This window comes from Mytilus californianus, unplaced genomic scaffold, assembly GCF_021869535.1.
Source record: "Mytilus californianus isolate M0D057914Y unplaced genomic scaffold, xbMytCali1.0.p SCAF_13, whole genome shotgun sequence".
In the NCBI taxonomy this organism is placed as follows: domain Eukaryota; kingdom Metazoa; phylum Mollusca; class Bivalvia; order Mytilida; family Mytilidae; genus Mytilus; species Mytilus californianus.
Genome location: NW_026262615.1, coordinates 31,033,132 through 31,045,160, shown reverse-complemented (window position 1 = coordinate 31,045,160; position 12,029 = coordinate 31,033,132). Strand labels below are relative to the sequence as shown.

The 12,029-nt window shown below is 31.3% G+C and overlaps 1 long non-coding RNA gene across 1 annotated transcript; it reads left to right on the top strand.

The window, feature by feature from the left end:
- Positions 1–10,613: 10,613 nt before the first annotated feature.
- Positions 10,614–11,748, top strand: LOC127723505 (uncharacterized). The gene is made up of 2 exons (XR_007992107.1): positions 10,614–11,135; positions 11,456–11,748. It is a non-coding gene; the product is annotated as an uncharacterized LOC127723505 (long non-coding RNA).
- The last annotated feature ends 281 nt before the right edge of the window (positions 11,749–12,029 follow it).

Below are 12,029 nucleotides of genomic sequence, written 5' to 3'. Positions count from 1 at the left end.
AGCAATACTTTACATGCTTTATAAGCTTTTCATCAACTGCAAGACGCAGCAAGAGAACAATACTCTCATAGAGATGAAAATTGTATTTAATAAACATTTGTTTCAAAGTTTTTGAGCATAGATCACAATGTACAGTCAGGGGTGTAACTTAAACAAGTTATCAGAGAAAAATAACATGCATGCGTTATTACAGACACTTCATGAGTTGTCTACTGTTTTTTCCTTAATCTGTAGTAGCATATGGTGGTTATCAGTTGAATATATCATAAATATTTTATCTTTAGTGGGCACTTGGGAATTCTTGAAACTTTGCGCAGTAGCTTAATATATTACCTTGATAACTAATTTTCTAATTCCATTAATACAATTTTGATCAACCATGGTAAATCAATGAGACATAGGCCTTTAAGGGAAAACTAAGCTGTAATAACAAGGCTTTAGTTATTACAGGCATGTAACTTATTATATGAGAGTAAATGAGACACTTGGGAATTACTTGGAATCTTGCACAGTGCCTCATTACAAGCTCTGATCATCATTTCTTACAATGAATTGAAATACATTGTGATAGATGTCAGAGCAAAGGCTTTAAAGAGATGTAGAGAAGCTGTAATAACACCCTTTGGTTATTGCAGGAATATATTTTCTGTAATAACATAGGTGTTACCGTGTACTATGTATGATTGGTAAACTATGAACTGTTATATCTTTGCAAAGTTTAGTATACATAAAGAAAATTATAATATCAATAGAACTTGTGAAAAATTTAACAAAATAAAGGTTGTATATTGTCCCTTTGAAACATGTAACATACATATGTTATCACAGTTTTTTGATATTTCAGCCCACAATAACGACATGTATGTTATTTTTCTCTAATAACTTATTTAAGTTAGACCCTTGACTGATGTAGATAAAGGAAGTTTTGGCAAAATGGTCATCTAGAAGTACCTTTTGATACTAACTACCACACACACTTGCCAACAATAGAAATGACAGCCATTGCTAAATAAGTGTCTTCCCATAGTTCTTTGTCATAAATAAAGCCAAGGAACTGTCTACTCAATGTTCAATTCAACATGAAGCATTCATATAAAGCATTGGCAAAAATCTTCTCCCCTGACACAACTTGGCCAGATATATTAAAGGATACTAAAGTCTCAAATTTTGTCAGACATGAGGCCAACAGACCAACAAATATGCTAACACTGAGCACTGTAACGTATACACATATATATGTATAGTTGCTACCTTGCATGTCACTAAGAACAGGAATTTATGTCATCAAGAAATTTAATAAATAAATAAAAGGCTATTATTTCAACTTGGAATTATTTCTAATTATGGAATTTGAATAATTTTTTGTGTTTGAAATTTTTAATGAATTCCATGTTTATTCTGTATTTTAATGTTCTGTGTGGTGCACAACACTTTCTATTATATAGAAGATAGCACATTTTCAATAGAATGTACTGTGCCGCTCACAACACTATCTATACAAAATACATTGTATGGAAAGTGTTATGTACCACTTAAAACATTATAATACAGAATGAACATGGAATTTATTAAAAATTTCAAGCACAAGAAATTATGCAAATTCCATAATTAAAAATAATTCCAAGTTGAAATAATAGCCTGTTAAATCAGAATAATTGTGTGATGGCCTTAATAAGCTTGTTTGATTACAACCAATTCAAATTCAATATATTAAATGACACATTTAAAATGATTTGGCATGAAGAACTGAGAATGGATATGCTGGATGGTGTCTATGAAATTTGGCTGGTTATGATAAGTAAGGCTAAGGCATCTGGTCACAGTAGGTAAATTAAAACTAGGTGAACAATTCAAGCTCCTGAGAGCCTTTATGTAGTAACATCGCCTCTGAGAATTCTTTATAAAAATTAAAGCATATATATTTATAAATAGGACTATACTGTATATTGCCAACAACATAATCATGATAATAGTACTTGATTCATAAATCTTCATTATATAAATATACTATAAAACATGACTAAAAGCTTCAAAATATATATAGTATTAGTTAGTAGTTCTTTATATTAAACAGGACTAGGAAAATCTAAATGAATCATAAAACATTAGGCCAGGAAAATGTAAGTACTTTTTATTGATTATAATGTATTTTTGCATTTATTTGGTGGTCTTAAATTGGATATTAATTATAACCAGATATTAAAGAAAAACGAAAATGCGCATTCACGAGTGAAATTAGTATTATTGGAATTTTTGAGAACGCAAACTGATAGTGTGCGTTTGAAATGTGATCTATAATGTGAATGAATCAAGACGTGTAGGATAGTTGGGCAACACAGTGAATACAATTTTCAAAACCGTACCATAGTACAAATATGTAGATGATATAAGGTTAAACTATTAAAACAAACAAACAAAAATAGAATTGAAATTTTATAATAAAGATACGTTCCTGTTAGTAATTTTTTTTCCAAATTTTTTTAATATATATACATGTAGTATCAATAAACACAAACATCAAGTACTTACGGATGGACATTTTATTTATCAAATGAATCTATTTTTATACGACCGCAAACAAATTTTTGTGGTCGTATATTGGTATGACGTTGGCGTCGTCGTCGTTGTCGTCGTCGTCCGAAGACACATTGGTTTTCGCACTCTAACTTTAGTTTAAGTGAATGGATCTCTATGAAATTTTACCACAAGGTTCAATACCACAAAAGGAAGGTTGGGATTGATTTTGGGGGTTATGGTACCAACAGTAAAGGAATTAGGGGCCAAAAATAAGCATTTTTGTAACTTCCAGACATAACTTGTGTGTTAGTGTATGGATCTCTCTGACATTGTACCACAAGGTTCCATATCACAAAAAGAATGCTGGGATTGATTTTGGGGGTATTTGCCTCAAAATTTTAGGAATTAGGGGCCAAAAAAGTGGCAAAAAACAAGCATTTTTCTAGTTTCAGGACAATAACTTGTGTGTAAGTGTATGGATCTTTCTGAAATTGTACTACAAGGTTCCATATCACAAAGGGAAAGCTGGAATTGAGTTTGGGGGTAATTGCCTAAACGTTTAGGAATTGGGGGCCAAAAAGGGGCCAAAAATAAGCATTTTTCTAGTTTCCAGACAATAACTTGTGTTCAAGTGTATGGATCTCTCTGAAATTGTACTGCAAGGTACCATACCACAAAGGGAAGGCTGGAATTGATGATGGGGGTAATTTCCTCAATATTTTAGGAATAAGGGGCCAAAAAGGAGCAAAAAACAAGCATTTTTCTAGTTTCAGGACAATAACTTGTGTGTAAGTGTATGGATCTTTCTGAAATTGTACTACAAGGTTCCATATCACAAAGGGAAAGCTGGGTTTGAGTTTGGGGGTAATTGCCGTAAACGTTTAGGAATTTGGGTCCAAAAAGGGGCCAAAAAACACATTTTTCTAGTTTCCAGACACTAACTTGTGTTCAAGTGTATGGATCTCTCTGAAATTGTACTGCAAGGTACCATACCACAAAGGGAAGGCTGGGATTGAGTTTAGGGGTGATGAATCATAAGGGGGTTCAAAAATCTGGGGGGGGGGGGGGATTTTTTTTTTTCCTTTTTTTTTTCTTTTAAGATTTTCCATTTTAAGTTGGTTATTTCTGATTTATTTTTAAAAGCAAATAATAATGATATGGTAGGAGATACACACCAAACAGGATGTGTAAATTATTATATAATAAGTATTGTGCAATAGCAAGAAATTTTCAATTGCACAGTATTGCACAATAGCAAGAAATCTTCAATTGCACAGTATTGCGCAATAGCAAGAAATCTTCAATTGCACTGTATTGCGCAATAGCAAGAAATATCCAATAGCACAATATTGCGCAATAGCAAGAAATTGTCAATTCACGACTCAATTGTACAGTATTGCGCAATAGCAAGAAATATTTAATTGCACAGTATTGTGCAAAAGAAGATACTTCGTATAAATTGCTTTAATTTCTTGACCAATTTCAATGGGGTTTTATTCTTGAATTCTTGGGGTTCTTTAATATGCTGAATCTAACCGTGTATTTAGTTTTTGGATTTTGGGCCCCGTTTTTAAATTGGTCCACATTGAGGTCCAAAGGGGCCAAAATTAAACTTTGTTTGATTTCATCAAAAATTGAATTATTGGGGTTCTTTGATATGCCGAATCTAACCGTGTATTTAGATTCTTAATTTTTGGTTCCGTTTTCAAATTGGTCTACATTAAGGTCCAAAGGGTCCAAAATTAAACTTAGTTTGATTTTAACAAAAATTGAATTCTTAGGGTTCTTTGATATGCTGAATCTAAACATGTATTTAGATTTTTGATTATGGGCCCAGTTTTCAAGTTGGTCCAAATCGGGGTCCAAAATTAAACTTTGTTTGATTTCAACAAAAATTGAATATATGGGGTTCTTTGATATGCTGAATCTAACCATGTATTTAGATTTTTGATTTTTGGTCCCCGTTATCAACCTTGTCTACATTGAGGTCAAAAGGGTCCAAAATTAAACTTTGTTTGATTTCATCAAAAATTGAATTCTTGGGGTTCTTTGATATGCTGAATCTAACCATGTATTTAGATTTTGGATATTGGACCATAATAGGTGAATGTCCAATTTAAAATTTTTAAGTTCTTAGACCACATTCATTCTGTGTCAGAAACCTTATTATGCTGTGTCAAATATTTAATCACAATCCAAATGCAAAGCTGTATCAAGCTTGAATGTTGTGTCCATACTTGCCCCAACTATTCAGGGTTCGACCTCTGCGGTAGTATCAAGCTGCGCCCTGCGGATTATTTTATTAAATTCTACCATTCTACTATATGAATAGATTACGCCTCCGGGTGCGGGAGTTTCTCGCTGCATTGAAGACCTATTGGTGGCCTTCAGCTGTTGTCTGCTCTATGGTCGGGTTGTTGTCCTTTTGACACATTCCCCATTACCATTCTCAATTTTATTTTATACTATACAAAATATAAGCAAAGACTTATAAATCCATACTAAAACAGTACAAAAAAATTAACATTATGATAGTACTTAATTAAATTTTGTTATGATTATTGTAAATTATATATTACATTTTTTTGTGAGCTGCAAGGATTTAAAATCTTTGTGAATTGAAAACACACAAGTATTTTTATTCACGACCGTTTAAAATTTAAATATTTAATTAATTTATCTTACTTTTATATTACAATACAAAAAAATAAATAACAATTACTTATAAAACCTTACTAAAACGGTAGGAAATAGTTAATGTAGAAATATAATTATTGTTGTTTATCAACATTTTTGTTGAGCCTGCGACTTTTGTCGCAGAAAGCTCGACATAGGGATGATAAGTGATCTGGCGGCGGTGGCAGCGTTAGCTAACTTCTTAAATGCTTTATATTTTAGAAGTTAGAAGACCTGGATGCTTCATACTTTGTATATAGATGCCTTATGTTACGAAGTTTCCGTCTGTCATATGTCCATTGTCCTTGACCTCATTTTCATGTTTCAGTGACTACTTGAAAAAAAAAGTCAACATTTTTTGTAATGTTAATTTCTTTCTTATTATGAGTAATAGGATAACTATATTTAGTATGTGCATACCTTGCAAGGCCCTCATGCCCATCAGACAAATTTGATTTGACCTCGACTTCATTTCATGGATCAGTGAAGACGGTTAAGTTTTCGTGGTCAAGTCCATATATCAGATACTATAAGCAGTAGGTCTACTATATTTGGTATATGGAATGATTGTAAGGTGTACATGTCCAACTGGTAGGTGTCATCTGACCTTGACCTCATTTTCATGGTTCAGTGGTCAAAGTTAAGTTTTTGAGTTTTGGTCTTTTTTTCTAATACTATATGCAATAGGTCAACTATAAATGGTGTATGGAAGTATTTTATGATGTACATGTCAGTCTCACAGGTTTTATTGACCTTGACCTCATTTTCACGGTTCATTTCTCAGTGTTAAGTTTTTGTGTTTTGGTCTGTTTTTCTTCAACCATGTCAACTATAAGCAATAGATCAACTATATTTGATGTATGGAAGGATTGTAAGGTGTATATGTCTGTCTGGCAGGTATCATCTGACCTTGACCTCATTTTCATGGTTCATTTGCAATGTTAAGTTTTCATGGTTTAGTTTGTTTCTTAGAAACAATGCAATAAGCAATAGGTCAACTATGTTTGGTTTATTGAATGATTTTAAGGTGTACATGTATTTCTCGTTTGGCTTATCTGACCTTGACCTCATTTTCTTGGATCATGTTAAGTTTATGTGTTACTTGTAGTAAAGCTTTGTATTTAGAACTATCAACATAAAATCAATGGTTAGTAAAGAAGGCGAGACATTTCAGCGTGTGCACTCTTGTTTTTGTATGATGCAAGGATTTATTCAGATTTAATTATTATGCATGTTTCATTTACAAATGAATATTTAAAAATACCAAAGCAGATCTAGAGTATCTTGTCATATAAATACTTATTTCTTAATTGCAACTCTGAAAATATTCTGACTTCAATTTAATATTTAGTTTCTACAGAAACATAAATACAGTATATATTTTGTATATATTTCTTTGATTTCTATTGAATTAATTAAATTGAATACTTTTGATAATAATATTATCTTTCTGTTTTCCGATCTAATATACACATTCAAACGTGAATGTTCTCTCCTTAGTCTATGATGAAAATACACACGTGGTTATATCTTCAGACATAATTAGTTTACATGTTATCATGACAATGCACAATACCACGTTATAATTGACCTAGATACACACAGTGTACAGGGGTCGTTTTAAAACAAATATAATTGCGTTGTCATAATACTTGTTTAGAAACTTTCACATCAAAGTGCTTATAAACATTCACATTATTAAAAACACATATGTTTTGTGAAAAGGCAAAAAGGTTCTTATATTTAAACGATTTATTGACTGCAACCTAGCCTTATTGTTTACTTTCCAATTTACTTTGATGGTGTAATGTCACGTGGTAGCCTAGCCGTAGAGGGACCGTATCAAAGACGTAGATAACAACCTGTATAAATGATCGAAAACTTTAGAGACGTTCCGAGAATTTTATTCCGACTTCCGGCTGAGAGATATCGAGTGGCCCATAGACACATCCAAAACTCGCCAATAAAAACCTGTGCAAGCCATTTGACCTTGAAAATATATTTTGCCTCAGGGAGGGTTCACGCAAAAAATTATAAGCATAAATTGTCATATCTCATTCCAACAGAGACTATATGGCTATGAACCTTTAGTCATGGTTAATTGACTTTGGATGTTTTACATCATTAGTTTACATTTGAAGGTAGTTGCCATTTTAATTTCAACATTGCATTTTAAAGTATATCAAAATTATATACAAGCAAGACTTATAATTATCAACGGAGTATTGAACAAAATTCTGTGGATGAAATTTTAAGATATATGTAATCTCCATTAAAGGGAATCCCCTCTTTCTATATAAATTCTATATATTTATTGACCTATTTCACTAATCTTTGATTGTTTTATTTGATGGAAATGTTAAAACCTACATATGTATATATCAATTTTTATTTTCAAATGCAGTTTCACAAGTTCTTATAATTAATGCATACAAATTTTCATCAAAATAAAATAAATTACCCATATGTATATATTCACTAAAAAAATATATGTCTAATTTTCATCATGTCCCTGTCGATTTATCATGCAAATTATTTGATTCACTAATTAAACCCATAATTTTATATAAGAGCGAAATTTGGTTTATGGAAGATTATATTACTCAATTTTTAGAGCCATAAACAGAGCCAAAATGCATGGAACTAACTGTGATATTTTATCCTTGACAGATTGATTCAGCTTTGAGAAAGTGCTTCATAAATTTTGTAAAACTGTTCTTGGAATTAAAAAAACCTCATGTAATATAGCTGCAAACTCTGAGTTAGGACGGTTTCCACTTGACTCCTTTATAAAAACTCAAGTTTTATTATATTTTTGTAGAATTAACTGCCATGAAATAAACCCTCTTGTTAAAGAAGCTTCCAAAGTAAATAAGTCTATGTCTGAAGATGGAATATATACTTGGTACACTTCTTCCAAGCACATTTTTAAAAATTTTAATATTGATGAACAAGAATACGTTGATTTTGATAAACCTTTTAAACTTATAAAAATTTCACTTAAAAAAACTTTTAAACATATTGTTAAAGAAAAGTATGATAAAATCACTCTTGAAAAACTTTCAAATATCGATAACAGTTCAAAACTTTACCTTTATAGTAAACTTAAAAATGAAATTAAACTGGAAGACTACTTGCTCAATCTAAACAATTTTAATAGTCGTCCACATTTAACAAGTGACCATAACTTGGAAATTGAAATAGGTCGGTCACTCGATATAATAAAATTCACAGAGAACACAGAGTGTGTAAAGTTTGTAAATTTTAGATGATAAAGAACACTTTTTCCTTCATTGCCAAATCAACAGTAATATTAGAAACCCCTAATAAATGCAATTAAAACCCATTATTCTAATTTTAACCAGCTTGACTCAAACTCTTAACTTAAATCTATTTTAGATCCCAATAAACATGATAAAGATATTTTGTCTAATGTTGTATGCTATATAAAGCAATCAATGGAATTGCGAAAAATAAGGTCCACATTGGTCAATTATCTATATATATATATTATTAATATTAACATGACTTGTTTAACACTTTTTTTCATGTATTGTATGTTTCTTGTCACTTGTGTATATCATGTTTGCATTTTAACCCTTCACGGTTTCACTTTTTGCAATAAAGTTATATATAAAAATTTACAGATAATACTTTGCCTGAATTTTAATGGTTATATTAAAGTACTTTTAAACATTCAAGGCCTATGACATGTTTGACATGAATTCCTTTTGTCTTGCCTTGAAGGAGTCAAAAAGCGAGATATATATAGGTTGATAAAAATAAGAAGATGTGGTTATTATATGATTGCCAATGAAACAACTCTCTGAAAAATGTATTCCACAACAAGAAACATGTATCATTCACTGAGTATACAGTTTTGTACCAGCTCTAAATTATCCTAAATAATATGCACATAGAAAATGGATAAATTACGAAGATATACTGGATTGGTCCTGGACCCGCAGTGTTTATTTCATTAATTATGGAATAAGGTTTATATAATCTTTAAGTTAATGAATTTAAATCATGACAATGTATCAGCAGTTCTAAATTTTATATATTTATCCAAAGTATCTAATACAGTTATAACAATATAAAGTCTACCAAAATAAGTTATACACATAATATGACTCATCAAGATAGCACTAAAATAACCTGTCTTACTAACTTTGTTTTAAATTCATTTTCAAGGATGGTAGTTGCAATTAGGTCAAACAGAATGTGGTTATTTGATATATAATTTGTAATTTTCATACACACATTCTCCACCACTGTGAAATAGAGGCACTATATGGGATTATTTGGCTGTGTTTAAAATATTTTATGAAATCTATTATTGGTACCTATTTTGATATTTGTAACCTATTGCATAATTAATTCTTTATATATTGTCATAAATGTCATATAAACAAATTAAAAATGTTTGTGACAAAAGCACATACTGGTATATATTTGATATGAAACATAAAATACAAATGCAAATAAATACAAATATTTTATTGACACAAACTCAATTACAATAATTGGCAACAGCCCATATATATATGCATACAACTAGTACACAAATGGTAATGATGCAGCAATTAAACAATACTACATAACATATTAATAGGCACATTTGAACAATGAAATTTGCAGTTATATATATATATATTAATATACATAGGTTAATGTAGAATAGGCTACTGACATACATACATTGTATGTTATAGCTTCATAATGTTCATATTACTCATTTGTCAGGACATTTTTCCTTAATTCAAATGATTGATTAATAAAAGATGATATTAATCTAAGTGTTTTCTACACTTGTTATTAAGTAGTAGTTTGATATATTCGTCCTCAGTTTTGGATTGTTTGTCATAATTTTTAAAATTGGACAATTTTGATATAAGGACATTTCTTTGTGATTCATATTTTGTACAGTGCAAGATAAAATGTTTTTCGTCTACTATTTTATTATTATGACATAATTTGCACAACCTTTCTTCTCTGTTAACTCGCAGGTACCTGCCCCTTTCAATTTCAAGATTGTGTGCACTTAGCCTAAGTTTTGTCAAAGGTGCCCTATCTTTCAACATATTCAATTGATCAACATAGTGTGCACGTTTATTTGAAAAACAATAATGTCGAAAAAATTATAATTTTTATGATTCCGTAATATATGAATTCTGTTCCTGTAAAATTTGGTCATGAATTCGTTGTTTTATTTGAGCAAGCATAGGTTTAATAGGTACATGGAAAGATGTTAAATACGAAACGCCTAGATTTTGGATACATTTCTTCATATTACTTGTCCATATGTTGTTTTCTCTTTTTTAATAAAAATGTCGAAGGCTTTTTTTAAATCAATAAATGCAGCATAAACCACTCCTATGTTTAGTCCTGTATTGTTCAATAATTGATTCCAATGAAAAAATATGATCAGCTGTTCGATTATGTTCCATAAAACCAATTTGGTTTTTATACGACCGCAAAAATATTTTGTGGTCGTATATTGGTATGACGTTAGCGTCGTCGTCGTCCGGCGTCGTCGTCGTCCGAAGACACATTGGTTTTCGCACTCTAACTTTAGTTTAAGTGAATGGATCTCTATAAAATTTTACCATAAGGTTCAATACCACAAAAGGAAGGTTGGGATTGATTTTGGGGATTATGGTACCAACAGTTAAGGAATTAGGGGCCAAAAAGGGGCCAAAAATAAGCATTTTTGTAACTTCCAGACATAACTTGTGTGTAAGTGTATGGATCTCTCTGACATTGTACCACAAGGTTCCATATCACAAAGGGAATGCTCGGATTGATTTTGGGGGTAAAATTTTTGCCTCAAAATTTTAGGAATTAGGGGCTAAAAAAGGGGCAAAAAACAAGCATTTTTCTAGTTTCATGACAATAACTTGTGTGTAAGTGTATGGATCTTTCTGAAATTGTACTACAAGGTTCCATATCACAAAGAGAAAGCTGGAATTGAGTTTGGGGGTAATTGCCAAAATGTTTAGGAATAAGGGGCCAAAAAGGGGCCAAAAATAAGCATTTTTCTAGTTTCCAGACAATAACTTGTGTTCAAGTGTATGGATCTCTCTGACATTATACTACAAGGTACCATACCACAAAGGGAAGGCTGGGAATGATTTTGGGGGTAATTGCCTCAAAATTTTAGAAATTAGGGGCCAAAAAGGGGCAAAAACAAGCATTTTTCTAGTTTCAGGACAATAACTTGTGTGTAAGTGTATGGTTCTTTATGAAATTGAACTACAAGGTTCCATATCACAAAGGGAAAGCTGGGTTTGAGTTTGGGGGTAATTGCCTTAAATGTTTAGAAATATGGGGCCAAAAAGGGGCCAAAAAACAAGTATTTTTCTAGTTTCCAGACAATAACTTGTGTTCAAGTGTATGGATCTCTATGAAATTGTACTGCAAGGTACCTTACCACAAGGGGAAGGCTGGGAATGAGTTTGGGGGTGATGAATCATAAGGGGGTTTAAAAAATTAGGGGGGGATTTTTTTTTCCTTTTTTTTTCTTTAAAATTTTCCATTTTAAATTGGTTATTTCTGATTTATATATAAAAGCAAATAATAATGATATGGTTTGAATAGGTAAATTAAAAATTTTTAAGTTCTTAGATCATATTCATTCTGTGTGAGAAACCTATACTGTGTCAAATATTTAATTACAATCCAAATTCAGTGCTGTATCAAGCTTGAATGTTGTGTCCATACTTGCCCCAACTGTTCAGGGTTCGACCTCTGCGGTCATATCAAGCTGCGCCCAGCGGAGCATTTTATTGCTTATCAAATTGTTGCATTGGGTAAATTTTAACAATCTGGCATGT